This window comes from Hylobates moloch, unplaced genomic scaffold (genome assembly GCF_009828535.3).
Source record: "Hylobates moloch isolate HMO894 unplaced genomic scaffold, HMol_V3 SCAFFOLD_9, whole genome shotgun sequence".
Classification (NCBI taxonomy): Eukaryota; Metazoa; Chordata; class Mammalia; order Primates; family Hylobatidae; genus Hylobates; species Hylobates moloch.
The window spans coordinates 53,860,373-53,883,011 of NW_026652284.1; the positions used below are offsets into that span (position 1 = coordinate 53,860,373).

Below are 22,639 nucleotides of genomic sequence, written 5' to 3' on the forward strand. Positions count from 1 at the left end.
ACCATGTGCAACAATTATTTAAAATCAGTTCAGTCTCTCCCCCACCTACTCTCTCAATACATGTAAGTCCTGTTGTTACTCTGGAGAACCCTGACTGACACAGGGTGTCATGGCTAAATATGGAGGTTGAGAGGACATCAAAATGTGGCCAGTAGTGCAATACTTGGAAGTGGATAGGACCCAAATGGACCCAAGATACCAAGGATAAAGCCTTGGGCACAACAGCATTTAAGGGGCCAGAAGAAGACAAAGAGCCAAAAGGAAGAGATAAGTCGGTCATGGCAAAAGAAGGCTTCACAAAGGAGGGAGGCAATCCTGCAGAAAGGGCAAGTAGGAGGAAGTCTGAGCATAGGCCTTTGTATTTGGCAATCAGAGGACAAGGGTGACTGTGGCCAGGGCAGTTGCAATGGTGACTGGGATGGTAACCATCCTGTATTCACTGTATTGTCTACCAGTGAATAAGAGGTAAGAAACTAGAAAAAGGTTGGCAGTTGAGGAAAGGAAGAAAATAATAGCTCAAAAAGGACAGAATGGTGGAGGTGGAAGACTGTGTTAGAATTAGGGAGACATTTGTAAGTTGAGGGAAAGGTGTCATTGGAGAAGAAGATAAAGATAGAAACTAGTGAGAAAACAAGTCCCAGAAGTAAGATATCCCTGGATACGGGCTCTAGACCATGGGAGTATGGAATAACTCTAATCTGAAGTGAAATACCTCTGTCAAAGACAAGCAGTGATAGTCAAGAGATTGGCACTCTCATGGATTGAGCTGAAGCTGGGGCTCCATGCATTATTTTACTTATCCTATACTTTTTCAGGGAATTAAGAGGTGAGGTCATCACTGAGAGTTCTTATTAAATAACATATATGTGTCTAGTACCATACGGGATTCAAAAAAGCGCAAGACCGATTCTTTGCCAGTCTTATCTGTCAAGCTATTATGGTCCAGTATATAGTCTCTCAGAAGCAATGGAGCATTGGTTCCAGGAACCCGCATGGATACCCAAATCCACAGATGCTCAAGTCCTTTATATAAAATGGCATAGTATTTGCATATGATCTATGCACATCTTCTGTAGACTTTAAATTACCTCTAGATTACTTATAATACTGAATACAATGCCTACATACCACTTCATTGGTGTGGATTCAACATACTACTTGGCACGTGGCAAATTCAACTTTTGCTTTTTGAAACTTTGTGAATTTTTTTTTCCAATTATTTTTGATCACTGGTTATTTGAATCCACAGATGTTGAGGGCTCACTGTAGTTAAATTATCCCTAGTATTAAGTTACACAGTATTTTGTGGGAAACCTTTAACAAAATATGCTTGTTTCTGCCAGTGATTAGTAAAAAAAAATTGTTGGCCCTGTTTTTCATCATTTGTGCACTTTAAAAAAATAGAAGCTTGAAAATGTGATTTCTGCTAGTTATATTTTCAATTATAAAAACACCCATATGATCTTAGTGGCAATAAGAGACCAGTGTTATATGACCGTGATAAAACTGCACAGTATATTTTAATCTTACTCTGTTCATATGTTTAGAAGACTAAACTTGAGACTAATTATATGATCAATGTCTCCTGTTTTATTATTTTACCTCAGAATATTAAAGTGATTACACAAATAATAAGTAATGATATTTTTCCCTTAAAATATAAAGGAATTTGCACAATTTTCTCACATTCTGCTAAACAAGGAGATGAGTGGTTAGAGGCTAAAATCTTTAAGTTCTCCAATGATGCATTAACTAAACCAAAAAGACAACTTTACTCATTTCAAAATGTTTTATTATAACAGCAGTCTTCGAAGGCAAACACAAAAGATTCTACTATGCTTAGATTTTGAAACATAAATAACCAATTTAATGCATCACTAATGATGTACAATAGATGTCTTCTGCAGTACCAATTCAAATAAGAGACTGATGTAATCTGCCAGATACTTCAAAGTAACTAATTTGGTAATAAGAAAATACTTCTTTTGTGCAAACTTTCCTACTAAAAAAAAAAAAAACTACAGAAACCCTCCCAGTTGAATATTTACTAAATAAAAGTACCGAACCCTCATTAAAATGTGATTTAATAAGAAAAAGAGAAATATGTACTTTAGGCCTTCAAAATTTATCTTGAGTAACATTAGGCTTTTAGATGGAAATACATCGCTATACAAAGAAAACAGATATTAATGGCAAATTATGATCTATTTTAGAATTGTGTATTTATATCTGACATCTTAAAATTTTAAATATCTATTACATTTGTTGCTATTATGTTATACACCCTATATACACACACTCCAGATGCCTTATCTATGAAAGTATACTAGTACATTTCACTTCTCTATAAATCTTCCCCAGTATGTGTAAGTAAAACATTTCCCAGACTCTAAACCTCTAAAGGTAAAAGCTTAGGTCAGAGTTTCCTGAGTATATTCTACTATGATGTTAATATGTTTTCCTGGGGAAAGAATCTTAGACTTCTCTTTGCCTTTGTTCTCCCTTGCCCATCAGAGAATTCACAATTTTGGCCTTAATGGGAAAAAAGTATAAAATTCAACAAGTATTTCCAAAAGCAAGTTTAATACAATAATTATTCATTGGCCAAGACATTTGTCAATTGCTCTTTTGGCTCACAAATTCAAGCAAAATATAAATGTAAATTAAGATGTTTTCAATTATCTATTGCTTCTTCTCCAGGAGCAGCTAATCCTGAGAAAGTACCTATTATTCCAGAGAGGAAAAAGAAAGCAGGAGTTTCCATTTCTGTTGGCCACTTGGGGGTAAGAGCGTGTGTGCAGAAGTAGGACACAGGAGATACTTCTTAGGGCTCCTTCTGCTGATATTCAAAAAACCCAGAATCCAAATTACCTAATTTGTGGAAAACATTTTCTTAAAATTGGATTTTTTTTGTGGCTAATAATTGGGCAGAATTAGCACCCATGAAGTTACAGTAGGATTTTCCTTTATTACGTCATATTTTAGGATATATGTTCCCAATAAAAAATTGATTTGAACCATTTATAATGTTACCAATAGAGCATTATTATGATACCTATTCTACAGAATTGCAGAAGCACCAGAAAAAAAAATTCCTCATAAGAATTTGCTAACTTGTTTCTTACTTCATATAACTGTTGTACATGTCCTATACCAGTGCAGTAGTCATAACGCTTGCAAATTTTCTTGACTTCCCCTGACCCACTGGATAGAATTCAAATTCTAGTGTCCAAGATGCTTCACTCTCTGACCTGTACCTCACATTCTAACCCCTGTTCCCACTAATATCCAAAGATCAACCCTATACCTCAACCAAAAGGTCTGTCAAATAAATGACCTTGCGCCTCTCCACTCAGTGTCTGGGCCCATGCTAGCTCTAGCTAGTAAACGGCCCGAATGCCTTTTACTAAATGCGTTTTTTCTCTATTGCCTAGAGGGAGCCCTGGTTCATCCTTCAACGGTCACCTTCTGCATAAAATTCTCTTTGTGGAAATCACTCCTGCCCCATCTCTAAAATTCCTTAAGCATTTTGCTTATATATCTCATAGGCCAGTTATGTGTTGTTGTTGTCGTTTACATTACAGATTTTCTTCTAATTATAATGATTAATTTTTAGGGACAGCATCCATTTTTTATACACACTTTAAAATCCACACGGGCACATATTGTCACACTGGCTTACATGCGGCAGCTATTCAATAAAGGTTTCTTGAATGATTAACTTTTATGTTATCATAATTTTGTACTTTGGATTTATTCTTATTTGAGCAATCACTGTAGAAACCAGTGGGAAAAACTGTTACTGCCTGCAATCTCCTTTCAAAAGCAAACAATAGAAACGATTAATCTCTTAAGTTATAAATTTGATTGGAGGTAAGAATAGAGATCAGCCTCATTCATAAAATGAGACAGTAGAAGCCCATAACAAGACTGATGTCAGGAGCTAAGCAAAAGGTCTGAATGACAGGTGCCCTCATAGCTGTGGAAAAGACACAGGGCATAGCACAGTGTACATGGGAGACACCGTTTGGCATAAAACATAAATGAATACATAGTACATCGAAGTGCTTTATAATGAAGTTATGCTGAATATATTTTTTTTACTACCCTATTGAAGTGGTCAAATTTTAAAACCTCCAAATCAATGAGGCTTAAAGTAATAGCAGGGCTCATTTCCTTGGATGATACGTGATTCTCTGTTGGGAGTTCTATCATCTACATAAATTGAGAAGCCTGGAATGAAAAATTAATAAAATAGGGTTTATTTTCATGGAATTGACCTAAACAGTGAATTACTATTTGAAAATTACTCATGTAAAACAAGAACTAAACACTCAAATGCCTTGATTCTTGTTTAAAATCCAACAGCATTTTTTTTTTTTTTGGCACATAGGGATACTAAATGTTTGTTGATTTTGTTGAATGGATAAATGAATGACTAGCTGCTTTTTAAAATTAGAATATTAATCACTTCTTGGCCTTTTGGCTAAGACCAAGTATAAAATTAGAATATTAAATAATTAAACAAGTGATGCAATGTTAATATCTGAGCATGTACTTCAGGGGGAGAAAGTGAAAATTTGTCTCTTGGCTGAGATTGAGAAATGTTCCCCTAAATTTTATACTGTTTCTGGCTTTGCAGGACACCACCTCCAAGGAAACTCTATTTCTCTTTGACAGTCCCAGGGGCCTGACCAACCTTAGGGAGGGAGTCAGTTTCTATTAGAATGAAAGCAATAGTCTGCCGCCCATCAAAGATATCTGGAGACAAAAGGACAAAGTAAAAGACATATAAAAAGAAAGAAGAGGGAAATTGCAACTGATGTCAATATTAAAATGAAAGTGGACCATTATTTGGTGACCTTAATAAAGAAAACCTTTGAATAGCATACTTTGAAAATGCTATTTTGTCTCAGGTCATTTTTACGCATATCCCAAGACGCATATAGTCAGTAGGACCTCCAGAAACTTTTCACATTCATGAAAGCCCAGAGCGGGAAGCAACCTACAGCGATATTAGCTTAAAAATGACTTCTGATAGCTTCCTACCAGCTACTATCAGATACAATAGCTTACTTAAAATGGAACTGATAATTTGACACCAGGTTCTTCAATACTTGGCATTTCCCAAGGACTCCTGCAACAAAATTATCAATGACCACAGTCATTTTTTCTTTGGCGTTTCATGTGAAAGAAATACTAAGTTGTCACAAAATATTCACATTGCTATCAAAAATCAACACAAGTTGTAGATTCATTTTTCCTTCCTTTATTTTACAGACTTTAGGGATTACATAGACTATACATTTCAAATGTATAGAGTGTTTGAATTTTTTAAAATGACAGTTTTGGGGACGCACCACTTAGGAAGCAGAGACAACACGGGGTGTGGGAGCCTAGCTGTTAGGTCTCTCTCTGGCAGCTTACTTTTGCCACCTAGTGGGGGAGGCAGTTTCAGAGTCAGGTTTTATGTTTTGTATAAATAAGATTGTCTCCTTTAAGACCTAATGATCAGCTTATTTGGAAAAAAAAAAAAAAAAACTTGTTTTTCCTAGTGAGGATTTTATATAGATTTTTAAAATAACCTTAAATAATTTCTCCAAATTGGTTTATTCTATGGCTATTGGTTTTCTTTCAAGCAGTTAGTATTCACTACAACGATAACTTAGAGAATTCAAGGTGAAAATAAAACTTTTTTGTATACATCTATAATTTGTAACTATTCAGAAAAAAAAAAAAGGCCTTTTCCTGGTTTCCAGTTATTTTCTATCCCTTGACTTTGTAGTATCTCACGAGATCTATCTTTTGGCTCATTGTTGTTCTTTCTACTTAGGTGGGGACCAAATCTATATCTTTATCCCTAATTTCTCACTGTGGCTACAATCTTCAATCTTCAGTTATCTATCAAATCATCTCTGGAAGACATTTAATATGGCAAAAACCTATGTCATCGTCCTCCAAAAGGATCAAAGAATGGGCTTTCCTTTTGAGTCAGTGTGGCAGGCTTCATCAGAGCTAGAGTGCAGCCTAGGGCTAAAAATGGCAGAAGAGATTTTTTTAAGCAAGTAAAAATTAATAAAACAGTTAAGCAAAAGGAACAATCAGAAGTCAGGATCAGTTTACTGGGCTGGGCAGGAGGAAACACAATGATCAAGAGAGGGTGGAGCAATAATAGTGAACAGGAATTGAGGTCAGGAACATGGGAAATTTGAGGCAGGTCACAAAGTTAAAGCTAAAAAAATTGGAAATAAGAAGTAAGAGAGGTTGGACAGAGTACCACAGCTCATGTCCTGAGGCTTGAGTCCAAGAGGACCCCCTGAGACATGGAAGGTTTGGGCCTAAAAATGCATGGTGACATGTTTTTCTACTTTTTCTTCAAATTATAAAAGCCCCTAGTTCCCATGGAGAGTCAGTCTGCTGAATTTCTTGAAGCTTCTGACCTAAATAAATTATTGCTTATGAAAATTTCCATGATCATGAATGACCTTATAATAGAAGCTTAGAAAGCTACTTTTTAACTGCTTTATTAAGGTGTAACTGACATACCATAAAGTTCTTCTGATATGGTGTGGATGTTTGTCCCCTCCAAATCTCATGTTGAAATGTAATCCCCAGTGTTGGAAGTGAGGCCTGGCAGGAGGTAACTAGATCGTGGGAGCAGATACCTCATGAACGGTGTAGCACCATCCCCCTGGTGATAAGTGAGTTCTCACTCATCACATGAGATCTGGTTGTTTAAAAGTGTCTGGCACCTCCTCCCTCTCTCTCTTGTTCCCATGCCCGCCATGTGACATGCCTGCTCTCACTTAGCCTTCTACCAGAATTGTAACCTTTCTAAGGCCTCATCAGAAGCCAAGCAGATGTTGGTGCCACCCTTGCTGTATAGCCTGCAGAACTATGAGCTAATGAACCCTATTTTCTTTATAAATTACTCAGCCTCAGGTATTTCTTTATAGCAATACACGAATGGGCTAATACATGTTCCATTGTGAGTAGTTTTAGTAAATTTAGAAACTTGTGCAAATGTCACCATAATCTAGTCTGAGAACATTTTCATCACTACAAAAGTTCCCCTGTGCACGTCTGCAGTGAGCCGTTGCTCCTAATTCCTAGTCCTAGGCAGCCACTGATCTGCTTTCTGTTTCTGAAGATACAGGCTTGCCTCAGAGACATTATAGGTGAGGTTCCAGACCACTGCAATAGACTGAATATTGCAAAAAGCAAATCATACAATTTTTTTTGTTTCCCAGTCCATATTAAACTTATGTTTACCTATACTCCAGTCTATTAAGTGTGCAATAGCATTATGTCTAAAAAAAGAACATACTTTAATTTTAAAAAGTTTATTGGAAAAAAATGCTAACACTCATTTGAGTCTTCAGAGTTGTAATTGCTGGTGGAGGGTCCTGCATCAGTGTGGATGGCTGCTGACTGATCAGGGTGGTGGTTGCTGAAGACTGGGGTGGCTATGGTTAAGTTCTTAAACTAAGACGGTTGCTGAAGACTGGGGTGGCTGTGGTTAAGTTCTTAAACTAAGACAACCATAAAATTTGCTGCATGGACTAACTCTTCCTTTCACAAAAAATTTCTCTATAGTATGCAATGCTGTTTGATAATATTTTACCCACGGTAAAATGTCTTTTAAAATCGGAGTCTATCCTCTCAAACCCTGCTGCTGTTTTATAAACTAAGTTTGTGTACCATTCTAAATCCTTTTTGTCATTTCAACACACTCACAGTATCTTCACCAGGAGTAGATTCGTACGAAGAAACTACTTGCTTTGCCTATCCATAAGAAGTTCAAGTTTCATGAGATTGCAGCAATTCAGCGCTATCTTCAGGTTCCATTTTTAATTCTACTTCTCTTACTATTTCTACCACATCGGTAGTTATTTCCCTCACTGAAGCCTTAAACCCCCTCAAAGTCACCCATGAGGGTTGGAATCAACTTCTTCCAAATCCCTGCAAATGTTGATATGTTGACCTCCTCCCATGAATCACAAATGTATCTTAATGGCATACAGAATAGTGCATCCTTTCCAGAAAGCTTCCAATTTACTTTGTGTAGATCCATCAGAGGAATCACTATCTATGGAAGCCATAGTGTTACAAAATGCATTTCATAAATAATAAGACTTGAAAATCAAAATTACTCCTTTACCCATGGGATGCAGAATGAATGCTGTGTTAGCAGGCATGAAAACAACATTCATCTCCTTGTACATCTCCATCATGGCTCTTGCATGATCAGGTACACTGTCAATGAGCAGACATCTTTTGAAAGAAGCCCTTTTTTCCGAGCATATGGTCTCAACAGTGGGCTTAAAATATCCAGCAAACCATGCTGTAAACAGATAAGCTGTCATTCAGGCTTTGCTGTTCCATTTCTAGAGCACAGGCAGAGCAGATTTAGCCTAATTCTTAAAGGCCCTAGGATTTTCAGGATGGGAAATGAGCAGTGGTTTCAACTTGAAGTCGTCAGGTGTATTCACCCCTAATGAGAAAGTCAGCCTGTCCTTTGAAGCTTTAAATTCAAGCATTGACTTCTCCTTTCTAGCTATGAAAATCCCAGATGGTATCTTCTTCCAATAGAAGGCTGTTTTGCCTCTACTGAAAACCTGTTTAGTGTAACTACCATCTTCAATGATCTTAGCCAGATCTTCTGGATAACTTGCTGCAGCTTCTACATCAGCATTTGCCGCTTCACCTTACACTTTTATGTTATGGAGATGGCTTCTTTTCTTAAACCTCATGAACCAACTGCTGCTAGCTTCTTTCTTCTCTTCTGCAGCTTTCTCACCTCTCTCAGTCTTCATGGAATTGAAGAGAGTTAGGGCCTTGCTCTGGATTAGGCTTTGGCTTAAGAGAATGCTGTGGCTGGTTTGATCTTCTGTCCAGACCACTTGAACTTTCTCCATATCAGCCATAAGGCTGTTTTGCATTCTTATCATTTGTGTATTCACTGGAGTAGCACTTCTAATTTCCTTCAGGAGCTTTTCTTCCGTACCCACAAGTTGGCTAACTATTTGGTGCAAGAGGCCTAGCTTTTGGCCCCTCTCAGCTTATGACATGCCTTCCTCACTAAGCTTAATCATCTCTAGCTTTTGATTTAAAGCAAGCAATACAAAACTCTTTCAGTTGAACACTTATAGGCTGTTGTAGGGTTATTAATTGGCCTCATTTCAATATTGTTGTGTCTCAGGGAATAGGGAGGCCTGAGGAGAGGGAGAGAGATGGGGGAATGGGTGGTCAGTGGAGCAGTGAGAACACACAAAACATTTATAAAGTTCACCATCTTATATGGGCATGATTTGTGGCACCCTAAAACAATTACAATAGTAACATTAAAGATCACCGATCACAGATTACCATAACAGATACAATAATCATAAAAAGTTCAAAATATTTCAAGAATTACCAAAATGTGACACAGAAACATGAAGTGAGCACATGTTGGAAAAATGGTGCTGATAGACGCTCGACATGGGGTTGTCACAAACCTTCAACTGGTAAACAATGCATTTTCTGCAAAGCACAATAAAGCAAAGCACAATAAAATGAGCTATGCCTGTAATTTACCTTTTCTGGAAATTTCATATATATGTAATCATACAATATGTGGTCTCATGTCTATTTTTCATATAGCATGTTTTTGAAGTTCATCCATGTTGTAATATAGATGTAGTTCAAAATAGTGCAGTAGTTCCTTTTCATTGCTGAATAATATTCCATTATATGGATAAATGACATTTTGATTACCCATTAACCAGTTGGTGGACATTTGAATTGTTTCCAGTTTTTGACTACTATGAATAATGCTGCTACTATTATTTATATACAAGTCTTCCTGTAAACATATGGTTATTTTTCTTAGGTAGATACTTCGAGTGAAATTGCTGGATGATGTGGTGAATTTATATTTAACTTTTTAAAGAAACTGCCAAACTATTTTCCAAAATGCTGTACATTCCTACCAGCAATCTATAAGCTTCCTATATAAAGTTTCTCCATATCATCACCAACATTTATTATGGTCTTTTTGAGTACAGTCATCTTAGTGGGGTGTGAAATGGTATGTTATCGTGATTTTACTTTGCATTTCCCTGATGGCTAATGACATTCAGCATCTTCTCAGGTGCTTATTAGCCAACTGTATATTTTCTTTGGGTGAACTGTCTGTTCATATCATTTATTCATTTTAATTGGGTTGTCTTCTAATTATTGAGATATAGGAGCTCTTTATATAAACTACATACAATTAATTAATCAAATATATAATTTGTAAATATTTTCCTCTAATCTGTGGCTTTTTAAAAAATATTTTATTTTAAAATAAATTTTTAAAAGCAAAGGGTCAGAAAACATCAGTGGTTGCCAGGGGTGGGGAACAGAATAACTGCGAGGGGGTAGAGGGAAATATTTTGGGTAATGCAACTGTTTTATGTATTGATTAGTTATAGAACTATGCATTTGCCAAAATTCACAGACTGGATATTAAAAAGGGTAATTACTGAGTGTAAATCATAACTTTCTTTTTTTAAGAGAAAGATATTGAAAAGACAGGAGCCAAATATTTTCCTTATGTGAAAAAAAACAGGGTTTATGGTTTTCTCTGGTAGATAGTAAAAACAATTACTGGGGAATTATAGTAAAGAACAGTAAGATGAGAGATATCTTCAATATACAACGGGTAAAAAAATTAAGAACAATATGCTTATGCAGAGGAAATTTCTTTTTTGTATTTGAGTTGATAATTTGACCTGGAATTTTTCTCTTGGAATAAAACTGTTAGAAATGCTTATTTTTAAAATTTCACAAAATTCTCAGGTAGTAAGCAAAGCATTAGAACAATAAAGAGCTCTACAACTAGTTCCATACAGCATTTTGACGTAAAAATATGCATAAATCTTTAATTGGAAAGTACATTTCTTTTTTTTTGAGACAGAGCTTCGCTCTGGTTGCCCAGGCTGGAGAGCAATGGCGCAATCTCGGCTCATGGCAACCTCCGCCTCCTGGGTTCAAGCGATTCTCCTGCCTCAGCCTCCCGAATAGCTGAGATTACAGGCATGTGCCACCATGCCCGGCTAATTTTGTATTTTTTTAAGTAGAGATGGGGTTTCTCCATGTTGGTCAGGCTGGTCTCGAACTCCCAATCTCATGTGATCTGCCCGCCTCAGCCTCCCAAAGTGCTGGGATTACAGGCGTGCACCACTGTGTCTGGCCAGAAAGTATATTTCTTTACAGTAAAAAATTAATAATATTTGGACAAATAGTCAAATTTGTACAAATAGTACAATTCAGATGTAACACACTACCTATAAACGATGTATTTAGCTAAAACTAAATATAGTTATTTACAAGAACTAATTTCAAAATATACATATATGGATGTATTAGTCCATTCTCACACTGCTAATAAAGACACACTCAAGACTGGGTAATTTATAAAGGAAACAGGTTTAACTGGCTCACAGTTCAGCATGACTGGGGAGGCCTCAGGAAACTTACAATCATGGCAGAAGGGGAAGCAAACACATCCTTCTTCACATAGCAGCAGCAAGGAGAATAAGTGCCCAGTGAAGGGGGAAGCCCCTAATAAATCCATTTGATCTCCTGAGAACTCACTCACATCATGAGAACAGGATCGGGGAAACTGCCCCCATGATTCAGTTATCTCCACCTGGTCCCTCCCACGACATGTGGGGATTATAGCAACTATAATTAAAGATGAGATTTTGGTGCCAAGCCTTATCAATGGATTTACACAATTGATATTTAGAAGCTCTTCAAATCTATTTGTAAATTTAAAAGTTAAGTAGAATCATCTCTGCCTTGCAATTGGGAGCTGCAGCAGGTCAACTGGCAGTGCCTGCCTGTGTGGGCAACGTTCTTGGTGACCACTGAAGGCAGCGTGGGCTCATCAAAGCGAGGCTGCTCTCTGGGTTCCTTCCTCTTTGGCTACTTATGGTGTCGGTGCATGAGATGCTCTATCTTATCCACAAAGGGAAACAACCTACTGGACAACTGAAAAAGTGAGGAGACTAAACATGCAGTGTTGTGCTTACTTCTAAGCAATGGAGCTAATCCAGAAAGGTCCATACCAGGCTGATAAAGCACTTCTCTTTTGGTTTAGTATTCACCTTCATCAACATCACTTTCACCATCACAGTCATTCTACCCCTCCTCCTCATCTTCTTCCCTCCTTTCCTCTTTAAGAACTTTCAGGATTTACTAGTGGAAACTTTCTTTGGCAATAATATACCTTCAAGAAACTGAAAAATTTCTGATTCCTCTGCTGTATTTGCTAAATTACTGTTAGTGCTTTCTTCTTTCCACTGCCATGACTGTAGGAATAGATGGTTAGAGACCTAACAATAAGTTGTGTGGCCTTGGCCAGGAGCACCTCGAGGTTGATGCACAACACTGTGGGGGAGCTCTTCATGATGACCGGATGTGGGACAGGGACAGCAAGAGGAGCCGCTGCTCCCTGCACTTATCTTTGCCCACAGCCACGTCCCCCACTTTTCCGCCCCTCCCATGTGGGTGGCAGCTGGTGCCCCACCATGAGGTGGCTCTCAATTTTCATTTTCTTAATAATGTTGTTAATGCACAACAGTTTTAAATTTTGGTAAAGTCCAATTTACCAATCTTGTATGGATCATGATTTTGGTGTCATATCTAAGAACTCTTTGCCTAACCCAAGATCATGAACATTTCTCCTATGGTTCTTTGAGAAGTTTTAAAGTTTTGGGTTTTACATATAAGTCTATTATCTATTTTGAGTTAATTTTTGCATATGGTATGAGGTAAGGCTCCAAATTCATCTTTTTCATATGAATATTTTATTTTCCCAGTACCCTCTGTTGAAAATGTTATTCTTTCCTGATTAAATTTCCTTGGCACTTTTATTGAAAATTGATCAAAAATAAATACAAAAGTTCATTTCTGGACTCTCAATTCTGTTCCATTGATCTACATGTCTATCCTTATTACCACTAAGTAGAGTACTGTAGTTTTACAGTAAAACTTAAAATTCAGTAGTGTAAATATTTCAATTTTGTTCTTCCTTTTCAAAACTGTTTTAGTGATTCTGGTCTCTTTGTATTTCCATATACATTTTAAGATCAGCTTGTCAATTGCTATCCCCAAAAGCCTGCTGGGATTTTGATAGGGATTATATTAAATCTACAGGTCAATTTAAGGGAAAGTGCCAGCTTAACACTAAAGGTTCATCTAATCCATGAACATTGAATATCTCTCATTTGTTTTAGATCTTTAATTTCTTTTAGCAATATTTTATAGTTTTCCATGTGCAAGTCTTGCACCTCTGTGTTTAAACTGATTCCTAAGTATTTTATTCTTTTTGATGCTATTGTGAATGAAATGGTCTTAATTTCATTTTTGGAGTTTTTTTTTACCAGTATACACAAAACAACAAATTTTTGTATATTCATCTATAAATTATATCCTGTCTGTAACTGAACTTGTTTATTAGTTCTAATAGGGTGTTTGTGTGTATGTGTGTGGGGGGGTGGGTATTTCTCAGGATTTTCTACATACGGGATCACATCATCTGGAAATAAAGAACATTTTACTTCTTCCTTTCAAAGCTACATGCTGATCTATTTTGAAGTCTATGGGTGTGGGTTCTTCTGCCATCTCAAATCTGTTATTGAGTTACTCAAGTGAATTTTTCATTTCGGTTATTGTACTTTTCAACTCCAGAATTTCCATTTGACTTTTTAAATAATTTATCTTGAGATTCTTTATTTGTTGAACCATTGTTGTTATACTTTCCTTCAATCCTGGTTTTCTTTAATTCCTTGAACATATTTTAGCTGCTTTTAAGTATCTGTCTGCATAGTACATCTGAGCCCACTCAGAAACACTCAGTTTCCACTTCCACTCACTGTTTTTTCCCCCTAAATATTAGTCACCCTTTTCTTTCTTTAAATATCTTATAATTTTTTAAGCCTGAATTTTAGGTACATATTGTACTAACTCTGGATTTTTATGTTCTTCCCTTGGGATTGTTGTTCTTGCTGTGGTTTTCTTTTTTTGTTTATTAAGTTGCCTAAACTAAATCTGTGGAATCTATCTCCTTCATAGTGCATGGCTGCTTGTCTCTCTACTTCATTTTTTAAAACTTATTTTTGTTTTTATTTTTAAGCCTGATTTCTTAGGGGTCACTCCCATGTCTGCATAGCTTAGTGGTCAGCCAGTAATTAGTCAGTGGTTATGCTCAAATACCCTAAGCTAGTAAAGCTTTTACCCTCTGCCCCTGGGTCTGTGGTTGGGTTGGGGGAGCCCATTAAAAACTCAGGCAGTTTTCAAGTCTGCCCTGGCATTTACTTTCTGCCAGGCCTTTTTGCATCTTCTCTGCATATGTGCAGATTTCACAGTCATCCAGGGTGTATAGGTAGCTTGAGCCCTCTCTGATATCTCCTGCCTGTGTTTGAAGTGTTTTGGTGAGTTTATCAAGGCTCCCTACCACTGTGCCGTTTTCCCAAATCTCCCTGATAAATTTCTGGCTAGTCTGCTGACACACTGTTGGCCCCAACTAAGAATGTAACCTCAGGCTCACTGATTTGCTAGCTGGCCTTTCTTGTCTCTTACCAAGATGTCTACTGTTACTCATAATGTTGGTGGGCATGGGGCTTTCACATTACATTTCATACCAAGGAAGGCCACTCCATCAGTGAAACTGATGGTTTTCATGGCCTTCTTTATCCTTGTAGAACTATTGTGCTGAGTCTGCAGGTGGGGGATGGGAGCATCCCCAGGCAGAAACACCATAAAATCCTAATTAGCTTACTTGGAGCACTATAGTTTGTCTGTGAATAAATGCTTCTCAATTTGTTGAGTGCCTTTTATCAATTTTCAGAGTCCTAAAGTTGCTGTTTTTGACACTTTTGTCTACTTCTATTGTTGTTTTTTGGAAAGGGAATTTGTTCAGCTCTCACTCTGTTCTCTTGGTAGTCTACCTTTAGAACTATTGTTAAGAGCTTTTTTTCCCTCTTTCATACTTAGCTGGTCATCAAGGCCTGCTGATTTTTTCTCTGCAATGTCTCTTTAGGAGAGATGCTGCTTTCCTTGCCATTTTCAGAGTCACACCCATCAAGGTGATCAGTATCCATTCCTATATTCCTATGATAGAAGCCTTCCTCCCCATCACAGTCAGTTCTGCATCTGGCTGCTAGATTGATCTTATAGACACCAGCATAATCACATCCCTTGTTCCTGAATGAAGAACGGCTCTTTGTTGCAAAGAACATAAATTTCATACTGCTCAGCCTACCTTTCAAGAATGTATTCAACTGCCTTGATCTCATGTACAATCATTTATGTCTGGAACTCCCACCAAGTTGAGTTTTTCTATCCCCACATATTCTTTGTCAACTTCCATTTTTCTACCTTTTCTCACGCTGTTTCCCCTATGTGGAATGTCCTTATAATCTGCCTTTCAATTTTTGGTCCATCAACTCCTAAAAGAAGCTTAATCAGATTAATTCTTCTGTTCTTGATCATTCCTATACGCCATAGCTCTTCAGTATTCCTATGTAGATTTTTAAAACATTTCTGGCACAAAATCATACTGGTTTGTGATTGGTCCTCAATTGTTTCTGTATGTGTTTTATTTTTTCTCTAACTTTTTTTTTCCTTTTTAAGGATTTATTTTTTAGAACAGTTTTAGATTCACAGCAAAATTGAGCACAAGTTACAGAGACTTCTCATATAACCCTTGTCTCCAACTTTTAATTATAATCAATTTAGGACTTTATTTATTTACAAAACAGAAGATACTTCTTAGCATCTAGTACAGTGGTGGACATGCAGCTGGTGGTTAAAACATGACTGTTGAGTGAATAAAATGTTTCTTGATCTTCAGTGAAAATTCTAAAAAATCTTTGAAAATGAACACTTTTGGATTTTTTTCCTGAAGACCTTAGCTCTTACATATACCTCGGAAAGCAGCAGTAGTATTAAAACTATTTAATAGTGTGCCATGAAAACTGAAAATACAATTGGACAAGAAAACAGAGTCCTGAAAACCGCTGGGCCAAATAATGACCTATTAGTTCCTAGACCATGGGGAAGTCCCAGAGGTCCTGGACATGAGGCCATGAAGGCAGGGGGTGAAGAATGAGGTAGTAGCTATTTGTCATGTGGAATGAAAGTATTTAAACATTTTAACAATTGGCACAACAGTATCAGGGGACAGCCTGAATGTCGGTTCTGCCAGCAAGTAGACTGATACTCTCTGGATTTCATAATGGCTATAGAATATCTATAAAGTAGAATTCTGTCAACCTTCAGCAGTTTTGGATTTGGAGAGAAACATGAGAATAAGTCCCTGAAATGTAAAGTGCAGACAAGAATAGTCAGAAGCCAGTGTCAAGGATCAGTTAAACAGCACAAGATCATAGAGTACAGAAGTACCATAGGCCAAGACAAACCAATAGTGGAGACCCTAGGTAAGTAACCAGAAGTCAGAGTTCAAATTAAGTAGGTGGAACAAGCCAAACAGATAGGAAATTCTAGGTGAGGATCCCAGCAAACAGTTGTCTAGGAAGCAGAAATGCATGGATAAGGAGACTCTGACTTCAAGGCAACCTTCTCCCTGTGCTGAAAAAATTTTTCTCTTTTTTTTTGGGGGGGGACAGGGTCTCACTCTGTCTCCCAGGCTGGAAAGCAGTGGTGGCTCACTGCAACCTCCACCTTCCAGGTCTTCAGCATATCAGTCTTTTAGAGTAAGACATTTAAGTGTGGGTCTTGATAGGGCAGTGACTCTTTTTTTTTTGGAAACAGAGTCTCGCTCTGTCACCCAGGTTGGAGTGCAATGATGTGATCATGACTCATTGAAGCCTCAAACTCCCAGGCTCAAGCAATCCTCCCACCTCAGCCTCCTGAGTAGCTGGGACTATAGGCACACACCACCATGCCCAACTAATTTTTTTTTTGGTATTTTCTGTAGAGATAGGGTTTTGCCATGTTGCCCAGGTTAGTTGCAAACTACTGGGCTCAAGCAGTCTGCCCACCTTGGCCTCCCAAAGTGCTGGGGTTACAGGCACAAGCCACCGCGCCTGACCTAGAGCAGTGACTCTTCTTACCAAACAGTAGAAACCCTGATCTAGGTTTGCTGGTAGCATTATCACTGTTTCATCTATGGAGGGTAACAGAACACATTTTTTTTTATCACTACCTTGCCCTTAAAATTTAATTTCACATATTTTAAATATTTGGGGGTTTAACAATGCCTTCAAATTTCTTCCATCAGAGGATGCAAAAGAGAAGCCAATTAACTAAAGAGTATTTAAAAAAATATGTAATCTAAAAAGGCATTCAGTGCCAACTTAGAAACAAAGAGAGCAGGCCAAATAACTATTAGCAATGAAAGAATAATATTGAAAATTTTGAAAAATAACCAGTAACTGGTTTGTCTAAAAAGGAATTTGGACATGGGGAGAGGCATGACTTAATTGAAGGTTATTGCTAAGGGAGAGAAGGTTACAGCTTTTCAGTTTTAAATAGTATAACAAATCATACACAACACCATAATTTAAGTTTATGAGGAAGGTAATACTCTTTAGGTTGTAAAAGTGACCTTCAGTGGGCAATAATGCTCTCAAATCCGTGGCCTAGGGAACTATATTCCATTGATCATCACTTTAAAAAAGTCTATATAGGCAACAGTTTTCCACTATAACTTTCACATCTATTTAGCAATTATATACATATAGTATTTATTGGTTTAATAATGTATCTGGTTTGATTCATTAGTAGTGAACTGTTAACAGAAACGTTTTTAGAATATTTCCCCAATGATCTTCAAATCAGCATCAAACATAGAGGCATACAGAATAGTAGGAATAGTAAATTCCTACCTAAATATTTTTAATTTAGAGGGGACACAAAGAATTAGAATACTGAATTTAAAATGAAGAAACTGGGCAGGCATGATGGCTCATGCCTGTAATCTTATCACTTTGGGAGCCTTAGGTGGAAGGATCAATTGAGCCCAGGAGTTCAAGACCAGGCTGGGTAACTAAGAAAAGAAAAGAAGAAAAAAGAAAAGAAAAGAAATTAGCTTATTAGGTGTGCTGGCGTGTGCCTGTAGTCCCAGCAATTCAGGAGGCTGAAGTGGGAGGATCACTTGTGCTCAGGAGTTTGAGGTTACAGTGAGCTAAGATTGTGCCACTGCACTCCACCCTGGGCAATAGAAAGAGTTCTTGTCTCAATAAATAAAAAATAAAAAAAAAAAATGAAGGAACTACTGATAAGCAGCATATATGCAGGTCCAAAACTGAACAAAACTTACTAGAAAATCTAGAAAACACTTTGGGTTCTATTTATACTTTGTCTCCTATGAGATCATGAACATCAAATTATCTTCAGAGATAAACTGTTATGAAACACCAAGCTACAGATAAACTGAGGTACAGATTAAATAACCACATTTTTAGTCTTTTTTAGTGTGAAAAGTTAGGTTTTTTAAATTATAAAATTTCACACTTTTTGCCGATTAAAATAGCTGTTATTCATCATCTCAGGGGAAAAAAAAGTGGGAGAAGGAAAGCAGTAAGTAAGTTCGTGGGTTTTGACTCTAGTCCAAAATTGTTTTATAGCTCAAATTAATAAGTCACTTGTGTGCACAATATCACTGGATATATGCAACCTCTCAGAAATGTGGTTATGCTGTTCTAAGCATATATGAAATTATAAGTCAGTTATAAAATACACAATATTCAATCTTCCCACTAGCTTCCCCTATAACTCACTGTTGGTTCTGGAAACTGCTTATACATCTGAAATGAAAAAAGTGAAAGATCACTATGGAAATAGCAGAATATTCTTTATTACTTAAAAAAAAAGTTCAGCTCAGAAGTGTTTCTAAATGGAATTTCAGCAAGGAGAGAAAAGTAACCTTTGCCATAGGCAAACTTTCTTTTCACGCTCTGATAAATACTGATGAAGACAGACTTATTTATTATTCCTTCAGAAAATAAAATTGGTTTCCACTGCAGAGTAAATAAATTCAAAATTCACAGTCAAGTCTAATTGTGCTATAAAATAAGCAATATTTCCAGAAAACTGGCTTCTTTCCAAAAGAGAATGGACTCTGAATAACCATGTTTAAGGCAATATTTGATACAAAATTCAGAAGGTGAATTTTTAAGGCTTCTTCCTTCTAATCCTAGGATTGAACTAGCAAACTTTTCCTGTAAAAAGACAGATAGTAAATATTTTAGGACTTGCAGGCAATAAGGTCTCTGTCGTAACTACTCATATCTGTCATCATAGTGTGAAAGTGGCCATAGGCAATACCAAAATAATGGTTGTGGTTGTGTCCCAGTAAAGCTGTATTTACAGGCACTAAAATTCAAATTCCATATAATTTTCACATGTCATGAAATACTATTTTTCTTGTGATATTTTTCAGCCATTTCAAAATGTAAAAGCCATTCTTAGTTCAGGTGGTGGGCTGAATCTGACTCACAGGCCATAGTTTACTGACTCTTGTTTTTGTCCAGAGTCTATCTATTTTTAGTCTATTATTTAGATAGAATAATATCTATCCTGTGGTGAGAAGCTCCTGGTGACTTTTCCTGCTGTAATTTTTTTTTTAAGATATGATTAAATTCCTTAACTATAAGATATAATTTGCATAAAATGAAAATTGTATATAATAAAGTTAAATGTCAGCAGAAGACATTTTAGTTCTAAAATCAAGGGACAAGTTTCGGAGGGAGGACACATTTTGAAATATAAAAAAAAAATCAACAAATACGAAAGCACTTTACCAAAGCAAACATTAAAGTTGATGTTCATTTTTAATATATATGTCTTAGCACTCTAATTCATAAAAAGTAAACAAAAATCAAGTTATATTTTGAATTTTGGCAGCTCCAGGACCTCCTGGAAGTTGCCAGTGGCAGTGATTATACCCAATCTTTCCACACCCCACAGCACTCGGCGCTGCTGATATACAGAGCAAGCAAAGCCGCTGAAGCTCAAAACCTGCACTGAATCTATCTCAAACAAAGAATGCCAGGACCCACTGCAGTGACCCCTAGGATGATGACATGGAATCTGTTATTATGCAATGTCACTTAAGTATGTCTTTTATATTAATAAAAAACTTCGTCTTGGTAAATTCTTGCTCAAACCTATGATGTCGCTTTAGATTCTGAGGAATGCAGTCATGAATGACAATATTCAGTGAATAGTGACTTGTATACTAATAAGGAGGCTGCCCCTGGTACTTGAAGAAAGTAATTTAGGACACCATGAAAAATGTACTCATATGCATAATACGTTAGAACAACGAAAAGTTACAAACAGAGAAAAGAACTAATGGAGATATATAATGGATTCCTAAGGCCAATTACATGTATTTACAGCATGTGCATACACCAAGATCAAGCTCTGGGATTCTTTCACAAAAAAATGTCCTTATAGGGCCACCACTAGAAAAAGCTTTCTAGGCCAAACATTCTATTTCTCTCACTAATTTTACCAAATGAATTCTACCAAACCTAAGTCATTCTAATTTTCTTAGAAATTCAATTTAATCCCATCCTATAAACATATATCAAGTGCCTCGTAAGTGCAAGAGCATAAACACTGGCAATACAGAGGTGAGCAAAACTCTGCCCTGTATCTCAAGGAGATAACTGCCCAGTGGGGTAGACCAACATGAAGAGATCTTGGGAGACAGTTTGATAAGTTTAACAATGGGATAATGTACAAAGTACAGATAAGGCACAAAGGAAGCAGAGTTTTAACTCTCTCTTGGTTTGGGGAAGGCCTATTGACTGGAGTGACATCTTGGTTGAATCTGACAGAACAATTAAAATTCCCCTATGAGCAACGAGAGAATAGGCCAGACAGAGGGAACACACATGCAAAGATACAGATATAAGAGCATGAAATGTGGTAACTCAGGACTGCTAGAGCATAAAGCGTGGGTATAAGTTAAGTACAGGGTGAATGGTAAAAGATGAGATCGGAGACATAGGCAAAGAACCAAATCACAGTCTCCTGAAATTTCATCCTGTAGACTTGTGCATCCAACACCCATGTGGCTACTGAGCACCTGAAATGTAATAGTTTTAAATCAGATGTATTATAAGAATAAAATACATACCAGATTTCAAGTATCAAAGAATAGTATCTCAATAATCTTAAAAGTTGATATGTTGAGGTGATATTTTAGATATATTGGGTTAAATAAAATGTATTATTACAATTAATTTTAACTGTTTGACTTTTAAAAATGCGGCTACTAGAAAATTTACAATTACGTATGTGACACTTGATCCCTTATGTAGTAGTCCTTGTGGTTGATTCCTCAACAACTACTTCACCCCAAGCATTTAAACCAGAAGCGGTTACTTCTCCTGCCAGCAACTGGTGTAGAAATGGGCACATGACCAACCCAACCCCGGCTTATAAATTGAGGGAAAGATAGCTGGAGGGGTCCCTGGTACAGATGTCTTTGCCCAGGACACAAGAAGATCAGCTCTCTCCTTCTGGACATGGTTACACTGTACACAACACAGAGAACTCCTGTGGCTATCTTTCTGAGTCAGAGGATGAAGTGGAGGATGGCAGAGCTAAGAAATGGGAATAACCTGAGTCCTTGCTGACATCATTGAGCTGCTTTATCAACCAACCCTGGAGCTCACCCTTCCTTTGAACTTCCTGTTATGTGAGATAATGAGGTTCGTTATTATTTAAGCCAATATGAGTCAGGTTTTCTGTTACTTATAGCCAAAAGCATCCTGGCTGATACACTCCATTAGACCATAATTACCTCAAGGGCAAGGGAATACAGATACTATCACTTAAGACCATCTCGTACTGCAAAAGTTCTGTACATAGTCTACAATCAATATATTATTGTTGTGATAATGTATATTGGGGTAATATGTGGGAAGGCTTTCCCTTTCTTAGTTCTAAAATACCATTAGCTGTAAGACATTACAGCCTAATGACTCAGGCGAGGAGAATTTTAATTAATCAGAGAATAACCTACAAGCAGAACTTAATCAAAAATAGAATACTCACTAGATTTGGAAATTGTTACACTTCATGAATGTCCTTTCATTAGGAGGCCTGACTTGAATCCTAGTCAAAGCATACACATTGGAAACAATTCAGCTTAATTTTACTAATCTGGACATAAACCCTTAAAGGTGATTTAGCAAATATACAACTGCTAGAGTTTATACCTCATTATTCTGAGAATTAAGCAAAATAATGTATGGAGAGCCTAGCACATATGTATATGTATGTATATGGTAAACATACTACATATAGATTTGGTTCTTGCTTATTTTCTCTTGTAGAATTGGATTTTTATTCAAAATACAAATGGTTCCCAACTTAAAATGATTCAACTTATGATTTTTTGACTTTAAAATGGTGATACACATTCAGAAGGAACTGTATTTCCAATTTTGACCTTCTCCTGGACTAGTAATATACCGTACTCTCTTAAGATGCTGGGTGGCAGCAGCAAACTGTACCCTCCAGTCAGCCACTTGATCATGAGGAAAAACAACTAATGAGGTAGGCTAGGCTAAACTATGATGTTCAGTAGGTTAGGCGCATTAAATGCATTTTCAACGTATAA

The 22,639-nt window shown here is 36.9% G+C and overlaps 1 protein-coding gene and 1 long non-coding RNA gene across 12 annotated transcripts in view; one reads left to right on the forward strand and one right to left on the reverse strand.

Annotated features, from left to right (window-relative positions):
* LOC131384248 (uncharacterized) overlaps positions 1-4,912 on the forward strand; it is a 53,620-nt gene extending 48,708 nt beyond the window's left edge. Inside the window, exons 2-3 of the long non-coding RNA XR_009214917.1 lie at positions 2,707-2,783; positions 4,643-4,912. This is a non-coding gene — a long non-coding RNA (uncharacterized LOC131384248). The remainder of the gene's footprint in view (positions 1-2,706; positions 2,784-4,642) is intronic.
* The window catches only part of STAU2 (staufen double-stranded RNA binding protein 2), a 337,228-nt gene that overhangs the window by 77,537 nt on the left and 237,052 nt on the right, over positions 1-22,639 (reverse strand). The window lies entirely within an intron of this gene.